The 22,669-nt window shown below is 50.3% G+C and overlaps 1 protein-coding gene and 1 pseudogene across 1 annotated transcript in view; one reads left to right on the forward strand and one right to left on the reverse strand.

Annotated features, from left to right (window-relative positions):
* Nucleotides 1-22,669, reverse strand: part of LOC126536368 (cytochrome P450 3A9-like) — a 357,446-nt gene that overhangs the window by 152,035 nt on the left and 182,742 nt on the right. The window lies entirely within an intron of this gene.
* On the forward strand, nt 1,100-5,703 carry LOC140216311 (uncharacterized; annotated as a pseudogene).

Below are 22,669 nucleotides of genomic sequence, written 5' to 3' on the forward strand. Positions count from 1 at the left end.
TCTACGTGTCAACCATAAGGCGAGTTGGGGCGTCGGGCAACGGATGAATCATCAACACTGCAGTAGCCAACCACGTTTTGGCTTCCTGAAATGAGTGTTCGTGCTCGCAGGGCCAACAGAAGGCAGGCGTTTTTTTTTTCTTTGCAGTCCCGACACAGCAGATTGATGCGTCGGGTCGATGCCTTGGGTAAAATGCAATGGCTGAGAAAATCCAGGGCTTCAACTGCGGAAATGAATCTCGGGGGCTTTAGGACTAGTACGCGTTCATCCAGCCGCTCAAAAAGAAGACGAGGTGCTTTTTGTACACTTTGTCAGTGCGACTTACAATGAGAATGTCGTCAAGGTAGACGAAAATGAATAGGAGTTCGCGTGAAACCTCGTCCATGAACCTTTGAATAGTTTGTGCCGCATTCTTAAAACTGTAAGGCACACGGAGAAATTCAAGTAGGCCAAACTAAGTAGTGATTGCTGTTTTCGGAATGTCGCTAGGTTCGACAAGAATTTGGTGGTATGCGCTCATCAAATTGATCTTGCTGTAAATTTTGGATCCTGCGAGACGAGCGATGTCATGTGTTAGCGGAATCGGAAGCCAAGGGTGGCGACATAGGGGAGAGACAAGGCAGCCGCGAAGGAAGGCAGTTGTCACGCTGTCTTGAACTGTTTTTTTCTTTTATTTGTCTATTAAAGAGCACCCTTCTTAAAAATCTGTGTGTCTACGAACAAATTTCGAACATCTCAGAAGTGGGATACACCGAAACGTTCGTGGTGTAGCGATCCTGGAAGCCGATGTCGTGGGATTGCGTCGATGGTGATGCTCGCTGACTTTTCACCGGACGCTGCGTTGAGGCCGTCTTCGTGAGGTACTGACCGTAAAAGGGTCCCTTTGTGTTGCCTTGAAAAACGTGCGTGCGGACGCTCTGTGTGACGTCTACGAGACGCAACGATACCGTCTTCGTGAGGTACCGACATCGAAAACGTGTCTTTGTGCCACCTCAGAAACGAGTCTGCGGACGCTCTGTATGACGTCGTAAGCTTGGACGCTCAGCTGGCGGCGAAAAACTGTGCGTACGCCAAGGGAAACGCCTAGACGACCCCGAAGATGGCAGACGGCAGCGGAAATCAAGAAAACCAAATGATGCAAGCTCTGCTGGAGCAAAACGGGCGGTTACTGAAGCTTCTGGAGAGAAAACCTGAAGCATTTCACGTTATGCCGGACCTCAATAAAGCCATTCACGATTTCGACGGCCAGGGCTCATCCCGCGAAGCTGGGGCGTGGCTGAAGAGTATCGGTTCCATGGCGGTCCTGCACGGCTGGCCGGACAGCTTCAGACTAGAAAACGCCAGGCTTCACATGAAGGGACCTGCTCGCTTTTGGCTTCAGGCCCGTGTCGATTACCTCACTACGTGGGAGGACTTCAAGATTGCCTTCAAAAAGACATTAGTGGGCCAGACAAGCATGGCCGAAAAGTGGAAGCGAATGCATGAAAAAGTGCAGATGAAGGGAGGGTCCATCACGGCATACTTCTTTGAAAAGCCCTTGTTACGCAAGGGACTGGGCCTCGGTATGCAAGATACCAAGGAGCAAGTTTTGGCGGGGCTGCGGTTTAGAGACGCATGCATCTCCATGACGGCGAAGGAACACAAGGACGAGGATGAATTGCTGGCTGATTTGCGAAGACTGCAGCGAATAAGCGAAGCTAGAATGCAGAAGTCACCAGGGGCCAAGCCACAAGGTGGTGATTCAAGTGCCACGACACCTCGTGCCAAGCCTCCAACCTCAAGATCTTGGACTGTCACGCGTCCACCTGAGCAAGTGATAACAAATGTACGTGTCACAGACCAAATACGTGGGGGGACCACCGAATAAAACGCCAGAGCCGCCCAAGCGTGATCAAGCGGAGCGAAAATGCTACAATTGCGGAAGGTATGGGCACCTAGCGAGAGACTGTCCAAAAACAAACCCTGTTTGTAACTTCGTGGTGAATGAGAATACAACAGGTGACAGGGGTCCATCAAAGCTCCCAAAAACAGCGACCATCAATGAAGCTCACCAGGTCTCGGTGATGATTGGCCCGGGAAGTTCAGACAGTATATTGCGTCATCAAGCGGCTAAAAAGGGCAGCCTACAAGTTGTGTGCAGGGTTCAAGGCTTGTATGGGTTTGGGAACACCGACACATCTACAGTTCGGCCTATCGGGACCTCGCAGGTGGACATAGAAATCGATGACCGGGTATGCTGCAAGGACAAGATGATTGTCGTCAACAACAGTACCTTGCCCGTGGACATGCTGGTTGGTAGAACCTGGACGGAACAAGAGCACATTGCATACCTACGCATAGGAGATGAACTCAGGATTGGCTACCGAGATTATCTTCCAATTTGTAACATCGACCTTGCCCAGATGAAGCCTTCCAAGGAACCACTTCATCTCAAGGAAACCATTGTACTGTCCAAAAGAACTGTGTGTTGGGTCACCGTGGAGACCGGTAAGATTGAAGGAAATCTGATCTTACCTAGTGGGCCTGGTAAGGGAATGCTACTTCGCTTCGAACACGGAAGGGCTGAGATACCCGTGTTAAACGACAAAGATGAAAACCAACAGCTGATCAACGGAAGTTTGTTGGTTCACACTGAACTGCTTTCAGGGAGCGAAGAGTTAACCCCCGTGAGACCTGTGCCTCAGCCGAAGCCGATTGGTCGTAGCATGCTGAATGTCGGGAAAGATGCTAATGAACAAGTGGATGCACTGCTTAAGATGCTGAATGAATGCATGAACTTTTGCACTAATTTGTCAGAGTTGTGGTGTTGTAACCAACTGGAGATGGCTATCACGCAGTATTCGAGAAGCACACCAGTCAGCTGCAAATCATACCGACTAATGCAGAGGAAAGAGAAGCAATCCAAAAAATTGTCCGAGAAAGAGTGGAAAGCGACTAGCATTGTAACCGATACATCCTTGCCATACGCTAGCCCAGTGCTACTCGAGAAAAAAATGGAGAAAATTGTCTAGTCATAGACTATCGACGGCTAAATGGCCAGACGGTGCCGGAACACTTTTCCTTGCCGAACATCGGAGACCAGCTTAAACGACTATCCAGAGCACGAATGTAGTGTGTGTTAGACTGTGCAAATGGATACCTTCAGCTTCCACTGAGTGAGGAAATCTAGTACATTCATTAGAATGCCTAGCTGAGATAGTGGCTTCTTCAATGAATGTACTAGACTTATCATTGAAGCAACAGCGATTGCCGATGGTGACTCAGTTAGTAAGCCATCAATTGCATTACCAGAAAAAGAGCTGGTCATTCTGAGGTCGCACATGCGCTCTCGTTCATCTTTGGTCCTGAATTTTGAATGCATACTCATTTCGGGTTGACGCTTTGTAGGTGGCAATTTTGTCTTGGTATCTCAGTATATATACGTTTGTTTCTCAAAACAAAAATCAGCTGGAAGTCAGCGCTTGTCTTGGTCGTCCTTTTTGTCCCTCGTCTATGTATGCGCTGTAAGTGACGATTGATACTATGGAATACCAACTAGCCCGAACCCAAACCTTGCTCCAGCCAAGGACTGGGAAGACTTGCTGGTTCAGCTCAAACAAGTACTGGATGCTCTGCGAGCTGCTGGTCTAACCCTTAAGCTATCCAAGTGTGTGTTTGGAAGTGAAAAACTCGACTAAGGTTTCAACTGTGAAAGGCTACCTGCAGCCAGGTGATGGGAAGCAACAAGCTATATTGGACGCTAGCATGCCAACTGATGTTCACAGTGTGAAGAGATTTCTGGGTCTAACAGGACTTTTCAGGTGGTTCATTCCCCATTATGCTGACCAAGAAAGAAACAAGGTTTATACGGGTAGTGGAGCAACAGGAAGCTTTCGACCAGCTCCGAAGAACTCACGGAGCCTTCGGTTCTGAATTTGTATGGCCCTTCGGCTCCAACAGAACGCCACACGGACGCAAGCAAACATGAACTTGCGGGAATGATCCTTCAAGAAAATTAGTCAGGACGATGGCACTTGGTGTTTTGTGTCAGTAAACGCACCCCTGAGGCTGAGAAGAATTACCATGCGGGAAAACTTGAGCTGATGGCAATAGTCTGAAGTATGAAAATACTTCGTCCATTCTTCCAAGGCATTCCGTTCACACGGTAACAGATTGCCAAACAATTGTGTATTTGAATGCGCACAAGACTCTTAAACCACAAATAGCAAGGTGGTTTGACTTACTTCAATAGTATGACTTCGAGGTGAAGCACCGAGCAGGTGAGAAAATGGCACACGTGAACTATTTGAGTCGTGAACCCGTAGGAGCGCCACAGGACAGGCTCGATGAGGTTGTCGAGACAAGGATCGAAGTGTGCCTTGCCGTCAGTTTAGAAGACCAAGTTGTGATCATCCAGCGATCTGATGCGGACTTGGCTAACCTCGCACGAATTCTCGAGAAGCTAATCAAGAAAAGGAACAAGGAAGAAAGTGTCACGGTCAGAAACCTACGACTGAAGGATGGAAGGCTGTTTTTCATGGAAGAAGACAGACAACTTCTTTTCGTGATGCCTAAGAGCATGCGTAAAGCAATGTTTGTCAAGTTCCACGACTTACAGGGGCATTTTAGTATAGACCTAACAGTGACGAAAATCAAGAAACCTTATTGGTTTCCCCGGATGAAGTGCTAAGTGGACCAGCACATTTATAGGTGTTTCGAGTGTCAGTTCACAAAGGTTCCAGGAGGGAAGAAATCTGGACTTGTGCACCCGATACCACTTGGGAAGAGACCATTTCAAGTTATACACGTGGACCATGTTGGTCCGTTTGTGAGAAGTTCCAAGAAACACCAGTGGACCTTGGTGTTGGTGGACAATCTGACCAAGTTTGTACGTCTCTACCCCGTGCGAGACACCTCAGCGAGAAATGTACTTGGGTGCATGCAGAGCTTTGTAACTGAGTTCGCCCTACCGGAGCGCATCTTCTCAAACCGTGGTTCCTGTTTCACGTCCCATGGCTTCGAAGCCTTCTGTCAGAAAAATGCTGTGGCTCACACACTGAACTCTGCTCACCATCCAAGGGCTAACGGTCAGGTAGAGCGAGTGAATTTAATTCTGGTACCCTGTATGATGACTACAATCATGGACCCGACTCACAAGGACTGGGATCAGCACATCGACTAGTTAGAGAGCTACCTAAACACTGCATAAAATGCCTCAACAGGCACTAGCCATTTCAGGCTTCTGCATGGATATCGAACAAGGATGCAGGATGGTGTCCTCGGACGGCTAAACACGGAGAATCACGAGTGGGTATGTCCGGAGCAACTTCAATAGATGGCTCAAAAAGGAATAGTGAGCCAGCAAGAAAAGTCGAAGCAGTTCTTCGACAAGCATCACTTCACAGCGGACAAGCTGAGTGTCGGAGACATAGTGGTCATGCGCTGCGTTCCAGAGCACATCGGCGCCCCAAAGAAACCCAGAAGTTCCGAGGTCCACTGACTGTGATTGAAATACTCTCTGCGGACACCTACAGAGTGACCTAGATGAACGAAAAGGAAAGGGTATGCTCGACTACCGCCCACATCCGTCAAATGAAGAGATGGGGTGGGAGATGCCAAGAAGTGTCCGACCAATCAAGCACTGACGAGGAGGACAGCGTGCCGAGACGTAGCACGCGTGTGTACAAAAGACCTTTGTATCTTCGGGACTGTACCGGACTGTAAGGGCTCTATTTAAATTGAGGACGACGCAACGAGCTATGGAAAGAAGAATGATTGGTATAACTTTAAGGGATAAAGAAAGAGCAGATTGGGTGAGGGAACAAACGCGAGTTAATGATATCTTAGTTGAAATCAAGAAAAAGAAATGGGCATGGGCAGGACACGTAATGAGGAGGGAAGATAACCGATGGTCATTAAGAGTTACGGAATGGATTCCAAGGGAAGGAAAGCGCAGCAGAGGGCAGCAGAAAGTTAGGTGGGCGGATGAGATGATGATACCATGAAGCAGTCGCAGACAAAGAAACAGAAATTGCCGGAACATCTGTATCAGTCGGATGATGACCATGATGACATTGACGCTCGCATAGACGCACAGGCCAGAGAGATTGAGCGACTACGCAAACATAAAGAATTGGTAATTCTCCGTCGTCAGAAAACAGGGCCAACATGTGACGCATCAACCGCTGCAAATGCCACCGTAACGCCTGGATCCCGTCCGGCACAATTAGTACATGACCGGGGTAGTTGGAGAAGTATGGGAGAGGCCTTTGCCCTGCAGTGGGCATAACCAGGCTGATGATGATGATGATGATGATGACATGCGCACAATGTGGGTCAGCGTGGAAGGCAGAATATATTTCACGACGAAGATGTCGACGTAGCACCAGCAGTCACTCGCGGCCGTCAGACAGGTAGCTCCGGCGATAGAGAAGGCCATCCTGCATGCCGAAGTGAGAACCTTGACGGCGAAACCTTGAGTAGGTGGAGGATGAGTCGAAGGGCTTGAAGGAAGCGTAGAAGAGCGCTAATCCAGGTGATCTTGCATTGCTCTGACGCCATTTAGCACTTTGCTGTGATCAAAAGCACTTCGTCAAAGACAGACACGGAGGCAGCGCTTTCTTTTACACGGGTAAATGTGAAAGCTCGTCGGCATCGGTGTGGCGGTGGCCAGACTTGTAGACAAAGCGCATGAGGTAGTCTTGCGGTCGCAAAGCCCAGCCAGCTAATCAGCCATAGGAGTCCTTCAACGTGGACAGCCAACAAAGCGCATGGTTGTCTGTAAGTCGGAGGCACGGCTCATAGAGATAACGTCGAAATTTACCAAGTGCCCTGGTTATGGCCAAATATCACCTTTTCCGTAATGGAATTATTCGTCTCTTCTTTGGTGAGGGTGCGGCTTGCGTATGCAACGACGTAGTCAGTGAATCCAGATTTGCACTGCGCGAATACAGCGCCAAGTTCAACACCACTGGCGTCGGTATATAGGTTCGAAGGGACACAATATTGGCGGCGAGGTTAGTAGACGATTCAATTCTTGGAACTCATCATCTCAAGTGGGCGACTATGTCTATATATTTTCAAGTAGGTGCGTAGCAGCTGATTCATGGACGCCTATTTGCGAATGAAACGGCGAAAGTAAGAACAGGGGCCAATGGAGCTGCGAAGTTCGTTTATGAAGGAAAGTTTGAGAAAATCTGTAAATGCACGGAGCTTGTCGGCGTTAGGAAGAATACCGTCTTTAAATACCACGTGGCCATGGATGGTGAGCCGACTTGCGCCAGAGCGGCATTTCTTCAGATAGAGGTGAAGGCCGGTGCCAGTTAGATACTGTGGCACTTCCTCTAGCCTACATAGATTGGTGAGAGTATCGGGTAAAAAATAGCCATGTCATCTAAGTAGCACAAACATGTTTTCCACTTGAGACCACGCAAAAGCTTGTCCGCCAGAACCTCAAACGTTGCGGGGGAGTTCAAAAGCCCGAAAGGCATGACAGGAAATTCATATATATGCCATCAGATGTGACGACGGCCGTTTTAGGTTGGTCGTCTGGTGCCACGAGACCTTTCCAGTCGCGGCTAGGTAAGTAAAAGGGAACCACTCCGTGCCTTGAATGGCATCGCCAATTATCAACCAAGGGCAAACATATTTGCGAGGCATTTTGTTGAGTCGATGATAATGAACACAGAAACGAATTGATCGATCCTTCTTATTAACAAGAACAACTGGGATGAAGAGCGGCTATTCGTCGGCGGGATAACGCCGGTAATCGATAACACGGCGCTCTGTCATGGACACACAATATAGTCTTTGTCGCAGTGGCGCATTGATACCTCTGTCGACGTGGTGACAGACAGATGGCGTATGGCCTAAGGAAACATGCTGACAGTCTAAAGAATAACGTAACTAGTCGAGAAGGCGTACAAATTGGGTGCATTGGGAAACTGTTAACGTCGGCGCTAGAATATTCTGCTACCGCTGCTTTCAACGTGGACACATGCAGGCATTTTGCCCACAGAAACGCTCACACAAGAAGGCCAACCACGATATCGATGTGGCTTATCTAAATCTGATGAGCACGATATGACAAGCACAAATTGTCCGACTAAACAGAAGGCCACAGTACGGATACGAAAGGCTATACCAGAAACGACTATAGTAACAACACACAATCGTTATGAGGTTCTTGCAGAAGAGCCAGAGATGCTCTTGGCAGAAGAAGAAAAAGCCCCAGCAACATAACTGTATTCTGTTCTTAAACGTGGCAAGCAGTCGCAGACAAAGAAACAGAAATTACCGGAACCTCTGTATCAGTCGGATGATGACCATGATGACATTGACGCTCGGATAGACGCACTGGCCAGAGAGATTGAGTGACTACGCAAACATAAAGAATTGGTAATTCTCCGTCGTCAGAAAACAGGACCAACACGTGACGCATCAACCACTGCGAATGCCACCGTAACGCCTGGATCCCGTCCGGCACAACAGGTCAACCAAGCTGTTTGGACAGCAGTTTTAGATCAACTTCCTCAACTAACGTTGCTCATTCAGAATTGCCTGCATCATGACTAATTCTCTGCAGCAGCTGTCACAGGATGGAACTCTACAGTGGAATTGTCGGGGTCTAAGCTCCAAGTTAGGAGAAATTAAAACCAAGCTTCAATACAATAAGCTACATGTATGGGCACTGCTTATTTAAGAGCATAATAAGCTATTCTCCCTGTCCAATTTTAATGGGTATCATAACCCATCTATTAGAGATAGACGTGCTACTACAATGGCTTCAGCTCCGGGAAAAGCTGCAGTTTATAGGCGCCGTGCACGCCGACGGACGCGCCACTGGTGGCGGCCTTGCGCAGAACACGCGGGAGAGGAGCCTGGCGCGCGCCGTAGTTTGTTTTGTCGCTGATCGTGCTTCTCTGTCTTATTCACGTTTTCAGAGCAAGATAGGCAACACCATTCGCGCATGTGGGGTGGCCAAAGCTTCAGGGAATGTCGAAGAATTGTTGCAGGGGGGGGGGGGCCCAAATAACGGTGAAAACGTGCCGGCGATACGGTTCTAATCATTCCCGGCAAAGCCTAATCAGCGGGAGCAACGGTAGCAAAAATGGATCGTCGCTTCGAAGGGAAATTTCTTGTTCTCATCCTTTCCTTTGTCTCGTCGGTGTTTTTTCCACTCGATCGTAGTTAGACGCGTGAGCAACGAAGTTCGTCTGCAGTGCAGCATGAGGTTTAAAGGCATTTCGCTAAAGTTCGGAATGCTGTTTGCCTCTTGTATTGTTTTCCGCTTCATTACCGCGTTGTGCTAGCTAGGCAGCACGACTGCACGAGCGGATTGCGTTGTATGTTGAAGCTACTGAAGTTTGCAAGAACTGAAATTCTTGGTTTCATGTGGCGCGGTAAATCCTCGCACCAGCTGTCGCGCACTTCATGTTTTTAAATCTATTTTATGCGTGGCTTCACACATGTTTAACTGTTGCTAGTCGCTCCATGCAATACTCTTGTCGATTCGTTTGAACTGCGAAGTTTTCACCCTGCCTTGTTTGTAAAGGATATAAATCACGCTGTGTCTTATCGGAATGATACCAAGGAAGTGCTTCTTTAACATCATTATTCTTTTCGCCCAAGGACATCTTAGATATCGTTTGCGTTTTTGGAAATGTGTTTAGAAAATAGGTAGTTCAGGGCGAGAATTGCTAATAGCTGCTGCATATGGTATTTTTGTTCCATTTCTCGTTGAAAAGTTCGCGTCCAGTTTGGGAAGTCATCACACCTTGATGCTGCCTGAGCAAACTTAACACGCCGAGTGATTTGTTTGTTTCACAACGTAGTCCCTTCTTGCATGTGAGTTTTGGCTTAACTGAATTCTTTCTTATACTTACGCTGCAGACGGCTAAACCAAGCCTTGCCGCCAGCGCTCATCTACTTTGACTGGCGCTGCTCTGCCTTTAAATATATCATGTGGCACCTCTCTCTTGTAATATAAAGAAGTACTGAAAAATTAGTCAGTCTTTAGCTTTATACGTTTCCAAGCAGCTCCCTTGGGGAATTTAAAATTGCACAAACTGCAGCGGGAATGGTAGTTCATCGGCGTATGCAGCAGAATTGCATCGGCGGTACAGCACTAACACGCGCTTTTATTAACCCGTGTGTTTGGTGACTTCGTTGGCTAGTGTACGCATTTCCATCAATAAATTGGCAATTATTCTTCTTGAGGCGACTTCGACTGCACTTATTTGGTGATGTCACATGTATTAATCGGCAGAAAAATCACAACGGCATATGCAGAGATTGCACCGTGCGTATTTGTTTGATATAAGTCTGCACTAACGACGGGTGCTTATTATTCAGGTACAGAAGCAGCATTGCGGCAAGGGTAGAATAAAAAAAACCACCGAGAGATCGCATCACTAAACAAAATTTATCGGCTAGTGAACATGAGCTCCACATCATGTAAATGGGGTTCATGGTGTTCGTCTGCGGGACACACCTTGCACGTATGTGGACCATGTCCCAAACACCGGTAACATCGTGTTCACACCCGCTCGCACAGAGGTCAGCATCTTCCCTACAGCTGTCATCGAAGAAGCAGCCTGGCACCCGAACAAAGGAGAAATCGCAGCCGCGAACTTCAGCCATCCTTGCTGCAAAGGGTTGTCGTCTGCTACTGCTCCCGTGTGTACTGTTGGAAGCGTCCGCTAGGTGGCTTTCAGTGGCGCCTCTATAGGCGGTGCACGAGGCGTATATATCATCGCATATTGCTCACACAGTGATTGATCTGGAGCGATGGTGTAGTGGTAATCAAGAAGTTGTCAGGGTCCTAACACGACCAGTGAAGACTCCTGTCATTCTAGTGTCATTCTACACCAGACCACAGCGCACACGTTTGAACTTGCGGTGGATAGCCGATCTCCGGTCTACTTACCCGGTAATTCCTATTCTCGTGGGTGGAGACTTCAATGTCCCACATACAGAACGGGGGTACAAGTACAGCTCCCGAAGAGGATACCAAGTTAAAAACATCATGAGCGATGTCACTTTTACACTGTTGAACCATCACGATGTGGCTACCTGTGCTGTACCCACAGTATCTAGAACAAACGCTGCAGACATCACGTGGTGGTTGGGTCCTGGAATGCCGCAGTGGCGGGTGGAACCAGATACATGGGGCAGTGATCATATGTCAATAATGATTGGTTTGCACTGAACGTGCATAAAGAAAATTCGACGACGAGGAACAGTCACGCATTGGGATGAGTTTCGGGAATTATCGATTGATAAAGTACCCTCAGAGCCCTCAGAAATTCTTCCCGCTTTGCAAGAACTGCTACGGAGGAACACCGCTGTAACCACAGTTGACGAGGAACAACCTCAACCGGACCTCGCCCTTTTGCAACTTTGGGCAAAGCGATGTCAGGCAGAAGTGTATGCGTCGAGGAATCCCGATGCACGAGGTAGCCGTGCACGTTCTAACCATATAGCGGCGAAGGCACGTAGGCACGAAAAGCAGCTTTGTCGACGACGATGGTATGAGTGGTGCGAGAATCTTGGATCGGGCATTGGAAACAGAGCACTTTGGCGTACGTTCCGGTCAATGGAACGCGGTCATAAGCAACCTGACCCTGCAGCGAGCGTTAGGTTAGCGATCCAGAGTTCGCCACATCAATTTGCAGAACACGCTGCTAGAGCGTTCGTCCCGAAATACGATAAAGCGTCACCTATAAACTGCCCCGAAATTGGTGAGTCTGACACAACTTCCAAATCTGAAATATCCAGCCCTTTCAGCATGGCCGAACTAATAGCAGCGATTGAAACTTCGAAGCAACGAACAAAACCTGGTACCGATGGTATTCCTTATGAGGTTTTCAAGAACATGGAAGGAGCAGCTCTCGACGCACTTCTTCAGGCTAAAATAAAGTATGGGAGACTGGAAACGTTCCACCTGATTGGAAGCATTCAATTGTTGTCGTGATTCCGAAACAAGGAAAGTCTCCAAATAGCCTGCAGTCTTTACACCCAATTTCACTAACCTCAACTGTCTGCAAGCTCGCTGAAAAGATGCTGGCCACACGTGTTTCCTGGTGGCTTGAACGCCACGATAAATATCATCCTGCTCAAATTGGATTCCGTTCTTACTTGGGAACTGAAGACTGACTTTCTATCTTATCAGACGATGATTTACAGGTTTCACCACACAGTCACGCTGTGCGCACGGTAGTAGCAACAGACATAACGAAAGCTTATGACAATATAGACCATGCAGTCATTATAGCCAACCTCATCGACATGGGACTTCCACCGCGGGTGATAACATTTATCCACTCATTCCTTGAGAATCGCACATTTGCGATTAGAGTAGATGGAAGGCAAGAAAGATACTTAACATCGAACAGAGGAGTCCCACAAGGTTCGGTTTTGGCTCCTCTTCTCTTCAACGTTGCTCTAATACGTCTAGCATGGCAACTACATCGGATTCCAGACGTGAGGTTCTTAATCTATGCGGATGACGTCACTATGTGGTCCGTGCTTGAAGATATATCTAGACAAACTTAACAGCTTCAAGAAGTCCTTGATGTTCTGAACAACTACGCTCGCAAAGGAGAGTTGGACATTTCCGCCCAAAAATCAAGGTATGTTGTGGTGGCCAACAAGAAAGGACGCACAAGAATGACGCAGCACGCCTTTACATTTAGACTCGGCACAGTGACAATCCCTGAGGCTTCTGAGGTCCGCATACTGGGTCTCGATATTCACCACTCCGGCAGTGGTGCACACTGGCTCCGTAAAACCCGACAGAGTTCGACAAAAACACTTCACCTTATTCGTCGCATTGCAGCAAAAGCAGCTGGAGCTCGTCGGTTGGTAGCACGACGGTTGGTGCGTGCAGTCTTGCAGCCACGAATTTTATATCAAGCACAATTTCAACGGCTGACTTTGGCAAAGCTGGCACAGTTGGAGACGATTAATCGCGATGCTATGCGCACAATCACAGCACTGCCCGCATCACTCTGATACCAACCTTACAGGAACATGCCCAGCTCAACACACTTGCAGAGCTCATTTGGCAACGTGAAAAAGCACGTGAAAAAAAAAAGCTACTTATTCCAGCTGTCGCTGCGTTGCATGCTCATTTTCAACGTGGCTCTCGGATTGACAATCAGCCCTATGCAATGCCGCCCTAGGAGTTCACCAGCATCACAAATAATAAGCCAACGAAGTTACGACGCAGCGATACAACAGGTATTATTGACGAACACAGTATCGTCGATGCATCATGCGCTAGCACCTGCAAAGTCTATATGGATGCTGCCATTCTCCCAGACAGCGGAAGGACATCATTCCTAAGTACTACGAATAATTTCATCAGCGGCCACCAGCGCTATTTATCTACGGAAGCCAGCGCTCTAGTAATGGAACTTCGAGCCATCCATGACGCTGTGCAAGATGCGACATCTAAGCAGCCTACCATCAAGCAACTAGATATCTTCACTGATTCTTTAGCGGCTATTCAGGAACTCAAGAAGGTTGATAAGGCGATGGAAATCTGCGAGACAATACACATTATGAATAGTAAAACAGCTACTTGCGTCAAGGTACACTGGATTCAAGGCCATTCAGCGAACCCTCACAACATTGCTGCTGACCAGCAGGCACACTGCCCTCCTAATCCTGATCTTCCGCCTATTCCCCTCTCACCTCAATCCCTTAACTCGTTCCGAGCCCGTAAAAATTTTCTCCGGCAGGACACACGCGCTCTTATCTCACCGTGTGTCTGCTCCCTCCCCCTTCACCTTACCAGGGCGGAGGAAGTTGTGCTTAGGAGGCTTCGGGCCGGGGTGGCCCTTACACCGGCTGTTATCTCAAGGTGGAACTGGTCGCATTTACCACTGGGCGCTAAGTGTCCATACTGCTCCATTCCTGTGATGGAAGCAGATACATACCACCTAATATGGACATGTACTGGTTTAAAATCGGAACGCTCACGTCTCCTACAGCTAGCCGGCCTCCGCTACAGTGTGACAACCAGCTATGACCGCTGGATACATGACAACAGATTCCACAAAACACTGCTTCAATTCATGCACAACACAGGCCTCAGAACACACATATAATACACATATATGCAACAAGAATTATGCCTTAAGGGCAAGTCTTTATCGCAATAAAAAAGGAGCTATTTAGAACATCAATTGAAGTCGGCTCTTGCGCGGGCTTACATGTCACTGCAACGGCCTCATGAGTAGTGACGGAACCAATTCGCATGTCAATGATAGCAGCAGCGTCGACACACTGGAGGTGGCCATCGCCCTCCTTAAGAAGCAATGTGAGGGGACGTGACAATTGGTTGGAGACAAGCAGTCTGCTGACGCTGCCACAAAATTGTAAAAGATCAAAAGGCAGCGGGAACATTTGCGACGACCGAGGATGGCAGATGGCGCATAAAGTTCGCTTGCATCACCAACGACGTTGCAGGATACTAAGGCAAGGGCAGATGACTGCTGTGGTATTGCAACGTCTTCTCCAACAAATCTTCAACTTGACGAGCGTCAAAAAACGGAGCGTTGCAAAGCGTTTGAAGTTTCCTTCAGCACGAGAGCAGTCGATGACGGCCTTATTAGCGGAAAGAAAGTCACTGCCTAAAATAAGATCGTGCGCACACGAATACAGCACCAATAAGTCGACGATGCATCACCTCACATGCATCACATGCGACGATGCATTACAACCCGGGCAGTACACGCAGCCGCCGGCGTCGTGCAGTCAGCGCTGGCAGTATAAATTAGTATGCTTGGCAGAGCGTCGTAACCTTTCTGAGCAAACGGCAAAGCTTGCCACTAAGAACTGAAACGGCGGTACCATAGTCGACGAGGGCGAGTGCAGCCGACGCCATCCACAAGTACGCCAATAACACTTTAGTCGGAAAGGCATTGGTCTTCAAGTGGGCGATGCTGTTCTTGCCTCTGGAATTGCGGCGAGTAGTTTTGCCGTTCCGGTGTAAAAGGACCACCACGCATCGGCCAAAGTGAGCAGTGTTGAGTCGATGGCGAACAGCGGTGAACAAGAGGGTGGTGGTGCGAGCATAAAGTCATCTGGCCAAGTTCCGAGATGCGGCAAACAACAGGTAGGTTGCAACATATGAATCGCAGTCGAAGCTATGGCGGTACGATGCTGCGCGGAAGCGGCAAAATTTTGCAGCGTGGCTAGGTAGACCACCCGCAACACATACTGGCCGGTTGTCGGGATATCCGTTGTCCACTGCTTTGTGGGTGCCTCGGCTGCACGAAGTGAGTAGATGGACGCAGTGGCACCGCTGATGGGAAGGGCGCAACGGTCTCACATCTTGGCCGTGCGATAGCATCGGCATTGCTGAAGTGCAATACCGAGGTGCATTCACCTCGGTATTGGCAACGAGAGGAGGCACCGGCGGAATCTCACGGGCGGTAGGCACAGCTGCGCAGACTTGTTGCTGTCTCACCTGGCGAAGCTCGGCAGGTAAGGCGAGGGTGATTGCGCGGCTGGGGCCAGCAGGGAAAGCTGATGAGCGACCTTAGCATGGACGAACCTCTTTACCTGACAAAGTAGGGAGTCCATGTCAGTAACGGCGGTCACGCTCTCAAGGGTGTCATCGGACAAAGATGGGCGCGGTTTGAGAAAACGCTGGCAGGGCTCGTCGAAACTCTGACAAATTTCATTGAACTGAGAACCAGTGCCACGGTTTTTGGACAACAGCATATGAAAGGCTTCGTCGCAAATGCCGTTCATCGTGTGGCCTACCTTGTCCGCCTCCACCATCATCGGGCGGACACGCCGGCAGAGGTCTACGATGTCATCCATGTAGCTGGTTAATATTTCAGCAGTCTGCTGGGAACGGCTTCGTAGGCGTTGTTGAGCGCGAAGCTTGCGCACGCCAGGGCGGCCGAAATCTTCTGCGATGCTGGTTTAAAGCTACCCCACGTGCGGAGATCGGCTTCGTGGTTTTTCTGCCACAGGCGGGCTACGCCCGATAAATTGAGGATTGCGTTGTCGACTCTTAGGAGATCATCCCATTCGTTGGTGGTGCTCAATCTTTCATACGATTCCAGCTAATCTGCAACGTCTTTCTCATCGATGCCGCTAAAGATGTCAGTATCGCGCTGACGGTTGGCAGCGGTACATACGATGGCTGGTGAAAACGGTGGGGATGTCTGGCTGGCGTCGTCGGGCTTGACGCACGGCAGAGTTCGGTCACGTAATTCCACGGTGGGGAAAACCGCAGCCAACAAAGGATCGGAGACGAAAGCAGTAGGAAGTGCTGGCGGCGTCTAAAACAGAGCAGCCTAGGCAAACTCGAGCTCGCACTTTCCAGATGACTGGAGATGAGGCTGCAGAGCTTAATATTCCTATTCACTACGGTATGCTTGGTTCTTAAGTTGGTTTCTGTGTACACAGCACCTTTGGATGAAATCATGGAAGAGTGATTGAACATCATCGAGGTTGCGGGGGACTTCTGACGTTCTCTTGCATTACAGTGTGTCCATATTGAAAATAATCTTATGCTGTGTTCGGCAAACCACAAAAACACTTTAAGACAGCTTTTGGGGCCCTGTAATTAAGCGTTTCGTTTTGTTGGAGCGGTCGAAGAAATCCCGTCACTCCTTAGGAGCTGGCTGCACCGAATGGCTGGTTGGTCCGTGGTCACCGTCTGGCTGGGTGGTTCATCGCCTAGCTGGTGCGGGCGCTGACCACGCATCTTACGAGCGGTATGTTTGCCGTGAGAGCATCGTCTCGCAAGGCGACAACTTGCAAGTGACCTATTCGAAAGTCAATGGGCTCAGCTTAGCCTTTTGGCTGCGCTGGGACCAGTGCTGGCAGAGGCCTCTGGTATGGTGGAGCTCAGTTAAGGTAGGGCTTGCAAGAGAAGCGTGTGTAAGAGCTCTTGAATTGTGTACATTCGGTGACGATGCCAGTTACCCATCACCGATCTGAAGGAGGGGACAAGGAATGGTGAAGAAAGCCCTACCATCCCAACGGCATATGGCTTCTACGACCATATATGTGATGGCCACATCTGGTCACAAATGATCTGGTTACCCGAGCCCGCCTGGGAAGATGAAGAAAAGGGAGGAACGAGGAGTATACAGGAAAGATGGTTGAAGGAGGATGATAAAGTGAGTGGTAGAAGAAAAAATGGGAAAAGCTGATTGACCAATTTGCCTCTGGAGCTTCAGCCTGGTATAACCGTCTACGTGAAGTGGAAACTAAAGATTTAGGTTGCCTCCACCGAGGGTCTATAAAGCATTGGTTCAAACCTCGGGAAACCATTTTGGCCGGACACGGCTAAGCCACGCACGGCTAAGCGCAGGAGGGACCAACCCCATATACTCGGGTCCGTGGTGTTGCAACACACTAGAAGCCATCATACCTTGCTGGTGAAGCAGCGCACTGACACGGACACAGTGAAGAAAAACAGGAAAGACGACACTCGCTGCGAGTGTCGTCTTTTCCTGTTTGTTTGACAGCCAGAGTCCCTCAAGGGACTCTGGCTGTCATGACTCGAACCACTTTTTGTTTCCTTGTTTCTTAATGATTATCCTTCGTATTTTGTGCACAACAAGGCTTTGCTCTACGCGGATGAAACTGCCCTTCTGATCATGACGCCGCTCAATGGAAGCAGCAGAAGCTCTCGCAAACGAATGACACAATGAAGTGGTTTTGCCGCAGTAAATTAGCCACGAATACAAACACAAGAAAACTTATCGGTTTCGCCTCAGGCCGCAAACTCAGGTCCCAAATAGCTGCAGTCTCCGCCTTTATTAATAGAGTAGCTACAGAACGTATCAGTGCATATTGACACGTGTACTTGTCTTTATCGGGGGACAGGTTTCACCGCCTAACAAAGGTTTACGCACAGCGCGGAACGCGCCTGCATGCATCCGAAGTTTCTGGAAAGTTAGCGATGCTTCTATCCGCTGTCTGTTGTCGCCGAACCTTATGTTATCTGATTTCAGCACGTGACGCGTATGGTGTAGAATTTTGTGGAGGACACGCGGGTCCAAGCGATTAGTCTGGAGCGTTCGACGACTGCTGTAGAAAAGCCGACGCGCTCGACCCGCTGATCAGATTTTCGACGATCGCCGGCCGTGTTCGCCACCATCATTGTGCTATAAGTGTAGCCTGTTTTGTGGGCACAGGTTCGCCCAATAAAAGTTAGTTTTGTCGTTCAGAGTATTGTTACTGTGCCATTCAACGTCACCACCACGTGACATCTAACGGAGGTGCTTTTCGTTCATGTGCCGGACGCCCCCGACAAGCCGTAATCCAAGACCGGACCGCAAAGACAACACCAGCACCGTCCCGGAACAATGAGCCAGCCGCCGGCTACAGCAGCTGCCCCCGGAACACGGAATTCTACCAGAGACGACCAAGAAAATCGTCAGAGAAGTTCGTCCAGAGACGACCAAGAAGACAGTCCCAATGGCAGCCGGAGCAGCCTCAATAGTTCTGCCGCAGCCCAGGGAACCACCGACGTTCCGCGGTTCCACATTTGAGGACTCGGAAAGCTGGCTGGAGACATATGAGAGGATCACTACGTTTAACAGTTGGGACAGCGACGACAAGCTGCGGCATGTCTATTTCGCATTGGAAGACGCCGCCAGGACCTGGTTCGAGAATCGAGAAGCCACCTTAACGACGTGGCACCTGCTCCGAAGCGGCTTCTTGCAAACGTTTACAAGCGTCGTGCGAAAAGAGCGAGCCCAAGCTCTACTAGAAACCAGAGTGCAGCTGCCAAACGAGACGATCGCGATCTTCACGGAGGAGATGGCCTGTCTTTTCCGGCACGCCGACCCGGAAATGTCGGAGGAGAAAAAAATCCGGTTCCTGATGCGGGGCGTCAAGCAAGAACTTTTCGCCGGACTTATTCGTAACCCGCCGAAGACCGTAGCTGAGTTTTCTGCAGAAGCATCGACGATCGAGAAAACTCTGGAGATGCGCACCCGGCAATTTAACCGCCAGGGGCTCACGCCGCAGTACGCCATCCAAGGACTGGGTTCCAACGACCTTCAAGAGACCATCAGGGCCAATGTGCGCGAAGAACTGCTCAAGGTCCTGCCTTCGTCGCAGCCTTAACTGGCCTCGATTGCCGACATCATGAAAGATGAGGTTCAGCGATCGCTTAGAGTTCCTCAGGTGCAACCTCAGTTACCGCAGCCCCAGCCAGGAGCGATGACCTACGCCGCCGTCGCACGCCGTCAAGGCCCCCCTCCGCCACCGCGCCAGGGCCCTGTAACGCCGCGATTCCGTCGTCCACGGCCGCGAACGCCAGCACGCCCACCCGTCGCCCTGCGCACCTACGCGAGGAAGACGCACATTTGGCGAGCCCCCGACTACCGCCCGCTCTGCTATGACTGCGGAGCAGCCGGTCATGTGTATCGCCGATGCCCATACCGCGACTTGGGACTGAGAGGGTTCGCCGTCAACGCGCCGCGTCCACAGCTTGGAGCGCGCCCACGTGACATCGCCGACTACCTCGCCGCTACTCAATGGAGCCCTCGACGAACGTCCCGTTCGCCGTCACCAGGCGCTACCTGTCGCCGCAGCGCCGACCATACACCGGCCAAGCCCGGGGCCGCTCTGCGAGCCCATATCCGGAAAACTAAAAGCAGCAACTGATGGAGGTGCGGTTGCTCTTCGTCGAACTGACGAAGATCCTCCGCCGCCGACGAAGACGACGAAGAAACCATCTCGACGACCTAATGACGACACGCCACCGTCCCGGCGAAGTCAGGAAGCCAAGACTACACCGACGAAAGACGACTTGACCACGCGACGTTCCAGCTTCAGTTCAACACGACTCAGCCGTGATCCAAAGCCAAGGCCCAACTGCAACGCCAGACAAAGAACCGCCGACCTCGACGTGCTTCTCGACGGCCACGCAGTCACTGCCTTAGTCGACACAGGGGCCGATTACTCCGTAGTGAGTGGACACATCGCCGCCCAGTTGAAGAAGGTTAAGACTGCATGGGAGGGCCCCCAAATTCATGCCGCTGGAGGACACCTCATTACGCCGACTGGAATCTGCACGGCAAGAATTACCGTTCATGACCGGGCTTACCCTGCCACCTTCGTTATCCTCCAACAGTGTTCACGAGACGTCATTCTTGGCATGGACTTCCTCAACCAACACGGCGCAATCATCGACCTGAAGACGAAATCGATAACGCTTTCGCAAGATCAAGCGATACCATAGGAGAGCTTTCGTGGTCAGACCACCTTGAGTGTACTCGAGAGAGAGAGAGATAAAACTTTATTGTGTCCATGATGGGGTTAAGGGGTGGCGGGGGTCGGGAGACTAACCCCCAATCGCCCCCTTCCTCAGACGGCGGCCAGTCCTTGCTTTCTGGCGGCATCTTCGGCCATCCGGACGGCCCAGAGCTGCTCCTCTGGGTCCAAGCTGAGCAGCAATGTCTCCCACTGCTCGGCCGTACTAATGATGCGTGTGTTAGTGCGGGAGGTGTTGGTGGGTGAGGGTTTCGGGCATTGCCAAATAATATGATTGAGGTCGGCGCGGGCCTTGCACACTTTGCAGAGTGGTGAGTATGCATCGGGGTACATGCGGTTGTAAAGCACGGGGTTCGGAAAAGTTCGTGTCTGAAGGAGTCGCCAAGTGGTGGATTGAGACTTATTCAGTGTTTTGTGTGCTGGGTGGTAGCGTAACCGCTCTCTGCGGTAGTGCAGGAGAACTTCTCTGAACGTGACCATTCGGTCCCGCGCGTGACCGCGATGCAGAACAGAGGGCTGGTCGGGATCGGAAGACGCAGGAGAAGGATGATGCGCCCGGTGTGCGAGAGCTCGGGCGGCATCGTGGGCGGCTTCGTTTCCAGCCAGACCCGAGTGACCAGGGGCCCAGATGATCTGCACGCGGCGTTGCCTTGGGGGAGGAGTGCCAGAGAGAATCTTCTGCGCTTGGGGTGCTATCAGTACCTCTTGCGTAGTTACGAATGGCCGTTTTTGAATCGCTGATGATGCAGTGTGCATTGGTAGCCGCGTAGGCCAAAGTGATGGCCGTTTCTTCTCCTACTTCGGGTTGCGTGGCGAATATTGATGCGGCCGCGGAGAGGTGGTACTGCGAACCCGCGACTGCGACGACCGCCATGGCGTTTTGGTTGGGGTACTCTGCTGCGTCCACGTAGGTTACGTCAGCGGCTTCGTCGTAGCGCTTTTGTAGTTGTTTAGCTCTTTCTACACGTCGCTCCAGATTGTGTTCAGGGTGCATATTGCGAGGTATGGGCGGGGTAACTAGCTGATCACGAATGTTTGGAGGGATGGGTACTTTTGGTCCGAATTGGGTGGTGTAGGTTATGCCTAGGGTGCCTAGAATCTGCCTGCCCCTGGTGGAATTGGCAAGTCGTTCGTATTGGCTAACACGGTGCGCTTCAATAAGCTCGTCTATGGTGTTATGAATGCCTAGGGCGTCCAGTTTCTCGTTAGAGGTGGTGATGGGAAGATGCAGGGCTTGTTTATAGGCCCTCTTGATCATGGTATTGAGTTTGAGTTTGTCAGTTGCATTGAGGCTAAGGTACGGGGCGACATAGGTGATCCTGCTCAGGGCGTACGCGATTACCAGGCGTATAAGGTTGCTTTCCTTCATGCCGTCATGTTGATTTCCGATGCGTGCAATGAGGCGAGTGGTTTGGTGTACATGTTTATCTAATTGCTTGAGTATCTCCGTGTTTCTGCCGTTTTGTTGGATGCGTAAGCAAAGGATACGAATGCTAGGTACTGTAGGTATGCGTTGCTGGTGCACGTGGAGTTCTATCTCGGGTGGGTGAGGGTCTGGACGTCGACCTCCCCAATTAGGCTTGTACAGAAGGAGCTCCCATTTCTGTGGGGAACACGCCAGGCCGCGCGGTTATACGTATGCAACGACCTCGTTGATGGCTTGCTGCAGCGTGTCTTGGATGTCCCCGTCGCTGCCCACGGTGAACCACAGGGTGATATCGTCTGCGTAGAGGCTATGCTTGAGGTTGGGGATGCTAGCTAATGCACGCGGTAGTCCGAGCAAGGCCACGTTAAACAGAAAAGGGGATAGAACCGATCCTTGCGGCGTGCCTTTGCTGCCGAAGTGAATAATTGGCGACTGCAACCCTCCGATGGTAATGGTGGCCGTGCGACCTGTAAGAAAATTCTTCACGTAGTTATATGTTCGATGTCCAACCTGGAGTTGTGCCAGTTGGTTCAGTATGGCCTCATGCATGACGTTATCGAAGGCCTTGGTTAGGTCTAGCCCCAAGATGGCTCTGGTGTCCAGCCTGGAGCTTTTGTCGCCATCGATAATTTGGTGCTTGAGCTGAATCATGATATCTTGAGCAGAAAGTTTCGGGCGGAAGCCAACCATGGTATTGGGGAAGAGGTCGTTGTCGTTCATATGTCTGTGTAAGCGTGTGAGGATGACGTGCTCGAGGACCTTTCCGACACATGAAGTCAGGGAGATAGGGCGGAGGTTTTCGAGTAGGAGGCGTTTCCCGGGTTTGGGAATCATAATAATTTTGGCTTCTTTCCATTGTGAGGGGAGGTTTCCAGTTTCCCAGTATGCGTTAAAATAAGCTGTGAGGGCTAGTATAGAATCCTCATCTAGGTTGCGAAGCATTTTATTAGTAATGCCATCAAGTCCCGGGGCTGAGTTAGGGCGGAGTGCGAGGATGGCTTC

This window comes from Dermacentor andersoni, chromosome 3 (genome assembly GCF_023375885.2).
Source record: "Dermacentor andersoni chromosome 3, qqDerAnde1_hic_scaffold, whole genome shotgun sequence".
Classification (NCBI taxonomy): Eukaryota; Metazoa; Arthropoda; class Arachnida; order Ixodida; family Ixodidae; genus Dermacentor; species Dermacentor andersoni.